At 31.7% G+C, this 4,522-nt stretch overlaps 2 long non-coding RNA genes across 2 annotated transcripts in view; both read left to right on the top strand.

Annotated features, from left to right (window-relative positions):
• The first annotated feature begins 712 nt into the window (after positions 1 to 712).
• Positions 713 to 3,148, top strand: LOC149518122 (uncharacterized). Its single transcript, XR_016343812.1, has 4 exons — positions 713 to 2,112; positions 2,627 to 2,705; positions 2,934 to 3,041; positions 3,120 to 3,148. It is a non-coding gene; the product is annotated as an uncharacterized LOC149518122 (long non-coding RNA).
• A 462-nt stretch (positions 3,149 to 3,610) lies between these two features.
• The window catches only part of LOC149518121 (uncharacterized), a 1,110-nt gene continuing 198 nt past the window's right edge, over positions 3,611 to 4,522 (top strand). Inside the window, exons 1-2 of the long non-coding RNA XR_016343811.1 lie at positions 3,611 to 3,674; positions 3,773 to 4,522. The exon at positions 3,773 to 4,522 is cut by the window's right edge and continues 198 nt beyond it. This is a non-coding gene — a long non-coding RNA (uncharacterized LOC149518121). The remainder of the gene's footprint in view (positions 3,675 to 3,772) is intronic.

Raw genomic sequence — 4,522 nt, 5'->3', positions numbered from 1 at the left:
TTAGTCATTTTTTTAAAGAATCATTGGGGTTAAATATTCAATTTAAGATATAACCTATAAACGTTTTTAATTAAGATTAATATTTTGAATTTGATGCAATTAAAAATTAAATGTTTTTAAATCAGTTCCAAATAAAATTTCGTAACAGCGGTGTACTACATGCGCGTTCAATCGTATTTAGCCATTAGGTTTTTCATTTTTACCAATAGAAAAATCTTAATGTATGCAAAATGTTCAAAGAAAAAAGAAGTAAAAAATAGCAAACAATAACTAAACTTTTCGAAATACCCAGAAATCTTGAATATTTATTATCTGAATCTCTCTCTTTTTTTCACTCTCTAACACCACATAAAGCTAAACTTTGTTTTTCCTTCTCAACAATTTCTAGAAACAAAAATAATATTAGAACTACAATATTCTTTCTTTTTCGTTTAAGAGGGGGAATAGAAAGAGAAAGAAAATAAAACCCCATCCACCACCCTCTTCCCGTTGCTCTTTTATCCTTCTTTTTCATTTCGTTCGATCTTTCCACACGTTTCATCTCCATCCAATTTTGCATCAATCGTTGGCAGTTATTCTTTTAAAAACTTTTGGTGGATTTTTGGGCGTTTAGATGTTGAAAAAATGTGATAAATAAAGAAAAAATGATGGTTAAGTTTAGAAGGTTTTTCTTTTTAATCTTTTCGTGCATTTTTGGGTGTTTACATGCTAAGAAAGTATGAGAAAATAGAAAAAAAATGTGGGTTACGTTTGGAAAAGGAAAATTAATATTTGGTTTTTGAAGTTGGTTATTTTTCTGGATTTGACTTTTGTTTTCTTAAAAAATTGATTCATGCTACTTTTGGTTTTCTTTGAGTTTGTGGTTTGATTTTTTTGATGAAATATTATGTTTGGTGGTTTTGAAGGCAATACCAGGACGTTGGCCATGGTTTTGAGAAGTGAGAGGGAGTTCCTGAGTGCCAATTTAAGAGCAGGAGATGCAGATTGCTGAGCTCAAGCTTTTGCTTCAAAAATTTATTTAGTAAAACATAAAATTTCATTGAGTTTTTGGTTTTCGATGAATTTGTGGTTTGATTTTTTTGATGAAATTTCACATAAAAAATTGGATTTTGCATTTTGTTCTTATTTAAGTCAAATGTCAAAAAAAATGATTTTACCTTTTTTTTAACCTGTCTTCACTCTCTTAAAAGGCAAGAGAATTTCACTGCTGTTATAGAATTCTTTTTTAAATTAAATAAAAAATATTTAATCTTTAATCAAATTAAGGACAATAGTTTTAATTGAAAAAAATTCAGATGGTATATTTTAAATTCAATATTTAATCAATCATTAGCCAAGCTCGGTGTTGATAGGTCTGAGATATTTATGCTTGGTGGTAATTGGTTTGGATCGATGTTGATAATAATGCTCTGTATGTTTTTCATATTTGCTTTGCTTTTTCTGTTTGTATTGTTATGATCCCCTGCTTATGTGGGATTCATGGGCTATTCTCATTTGGACAATTATGAATGACAACGGGTTTTTTTCTTTTTATGAGAAAAAATTAAATATTATTATGACTTGTGGAATGCATTATTGTAAATTTAAAGGCAGACTACGTACAGTTTAGCTAGGTATACTACACAGTTTAGCTAGGTATACTACCAGGCATTGCTGAACCATTGGCTACACTCACAGTTTACTATGATTAATTTTGTTGCTCAATTGACAATCGATTTGCAGAAGTTGCTAAGACGGCAAGTGGCAGATGCAACTCAGCAAATCTATAATCTATAATCTATGACTAGTAATTAAAACAATCCCCAGACTGCAATTTAGTGTACACATCAATAATGTCTTTAAAAAAAAATGGAGGGGTAAATTTGGGCAAAGGCTTTTATCAGTGAACAGATAAAAAAGCTTCTGGAGCCGCAGCAAGGGAAGATGTTCTAGATATGAAAGAGAAAAAAAAAAAAAAAAGAAGAGAAGAATTGAAAAACAAAGCATAAGCCTCTGCACTTAACAACCGAAAAAGATTAAGAGAGAAAAGGGGGAGGAGAAAGAGAAAGGGAAATAGAAGAAGGAAGTAAGAATACGCCGATGGTTCATCTCTCCTTTATGCTGCTTATAAAGGTTCAAATTTTAATCTCAAGCTGTCACTCTTCTCTCTTCGGTTTTTCTTTCTTTTGGGTTTGGATTATTGAGTTTGGCTGTTGTTTTGAGTTTGCTTCAATGCTTTTTCATCTTTGTCACAGAGGTTTAACTATTTAAGGTAGTTAGCGAAACAACATCCCAAGATTGTTCTTTTTATGTGGTCATAAGGTTTTTTGGGTATCAATTGTGTTTGGATTTTTTTTTTTTTATAAGTTGTGCATTTTTTATTTGGGCTCATGCATGTTGTTTTGTGAGTTTTGAACTGATGTTATTGTGGTGGTCGACTTTGTGTTTACTGGTGGAGGTACCTCTTTTTACTTTTTAATTATGATTTTTACATCTCAATTCTATTCAAATTATTCTCAATTACTGGGTTGATTATTATTATTCTTAGTTTTTGGCTATAAATGTAGAATGCGATGCTAGAGTTTAAGTGTTAAAGTAAAGCAGCAGTTGGTTTCTGGGCATAACTAAAACTTAGGACTTGCATCAGGTGCTGTTTTTGATCACTTAGAAAATGCTATTGAAATTTTGATGATGGCCTATTCCTCCTTAGGCACTGCTTTAGTCTGGTAAGTTGGTTTTCCACTGATACTAAATTGCTTTCCTGGTGCTACAATTTATTGTCACTGTTGTTTCCTAACTGAGTTGCAATGTGTCCGAAAACATGTAAAAGGTAAATTAATGATAATCTCTCAGAAAAAATTTATAGTTTTGTAACTATTGAAATCAATAATAGCTATAGCTATATCATTTGAGCTTTTTCTGTTAAGATATATGAATGAAATTGTCATTTTCAGGCGAACATTGCCTACATTCCTTTTGTTTAAAGATTCCAAATCTTCTTATCGAAGGTGTTTAAGTATGACATCATGGTAGGCAGGCCTAAACTAACAACATGGATTGAGGTATAATTTAAAAGCTATCAGTATAAATATATATTGACTTGCGAAATTTACCTACTATGGTCTAATTTTCAATGAAAGAGTTGGTTCTACCATAGGCAATGGATGGTGACAGCAAGTTGAAAATTTATGAAGCCAAGGTATGGGAGAAGCTTTGGATGAATTTCAAAGAGTTGCAGGATTTCAAGCTTATTGGTGATGCCCCTGCTATTTGCACTACCACCATTTAGGGTAAAAGCAGACCCATTCTTAATTTTATTTTCATTGCTTACTCTAAAGATTAAAAAAAAAATTTATGGGTTATCTTTTTTGAACCACTAAAGTTGTATAAAATTATGAAATCTTTTTTGTTCATGGTTGTGGGTCCATTTGGGTCTTCGAATGCTAGACCTTGACATAATCCATGGTTTTGATTAAATAATTATAAAATTATAATAAAAATAATATAAGATTATATGAATCCACTAAGACAAATCAAGTCATATATGTTTGCTCAACCCACAAATTTAGAATAGTTTGAAAGAAACTGTGTCAAATTCTCTGCTTAAACTTGCTCTTTTCCTGTCATTGCAGACTATGAGGATGTCATTAATCATCTGCATTTCAGTATATGCAATTGGTGTTCACTCCTATATGGTATATTTTCGATTAAATTTTTTAAATGATTTTCTTATTAACGGATAATTAATGTTTTTTTTTTACATACTAATTGAGATTTTGTAATTGCATCATAGGTTTATCTACTGTTCTTTCAATCATAGGAGCATTCAGACAAATTACATCATAGGTGATCCCACCGGATCCGGCACCTGTACCCCCTCTTTCTTGTTTAATTTTTTTCCCTTTATATGTTTTCAATCAGTTAGAGTTAGTTAAAGGATAGTTGTGAATTAAAATTTTTAGTTTTTAGGTGGTGAATGTATTTATGGGAGTGTTTTTCTGGACGAGTTTCATTCACGTTTAAGGTTTAACGATAGGGTATTTTTGCTTGTGCCAATGCTGGTTCACCTCATTTGAATGGGAGTCAGTTCTTTATATCTATAGATAAATGTGAACGACCTGATTGAAAAAACACTATTTTTAGAAAGGTAACAAGTTTATCTTATTTTGTAAATCGTACTTGTGTGTTACTGGAACTGATTGTGGGTTGTTGGTAGGTTACCAGGGACTCTATATTTAATCTTCTGAGGATAGGTGATGTTGACACTGATTAGAATGAACGGCCTTTGGATCCTCCTCCAAGAATCAATTAGTTGAGATAGGTTTTCTGTTGTTCAAGTATAGAATTAATCATATTGCTTTGGCCTGTTATCTGCTGCTTATTGATATCGGTTTTTGTTATATTTGAAGAGAATTATGTCAACCAGTTTTATCCTTTCAGTTTCTGTTTTAGGCACTGTGGAACACTTTTGAAGGTATAGTTTCGAGAGTATCTTTGAGGCCTCTGTTCCAGCCCCCTGCTGACGCTGAGAACAAAGATTCAA

The sequence above is a fragment of the Durio zibethinus genome, chromosome 7, assembly GCF_047325235.1.
Source record: "Durio zibethinus cultivar Kanyao isolate XHJ-2024 chromosome 7, ASM4732523v1, whole genome shotgun sequence".
Classification (NCBI taxonomy): domain Eukaryota; kingdom Viridiplantae; phylum Streptophyta; class Magnoliopsida; order Malvales; family Malvaceae; genus Durio; species Durio zibethinus.
The sequence above is the reverse complement of the archived record's forward strand: the minus strand, read 5'-3'. Positions and strand labels throughout refer to the sequence as shown.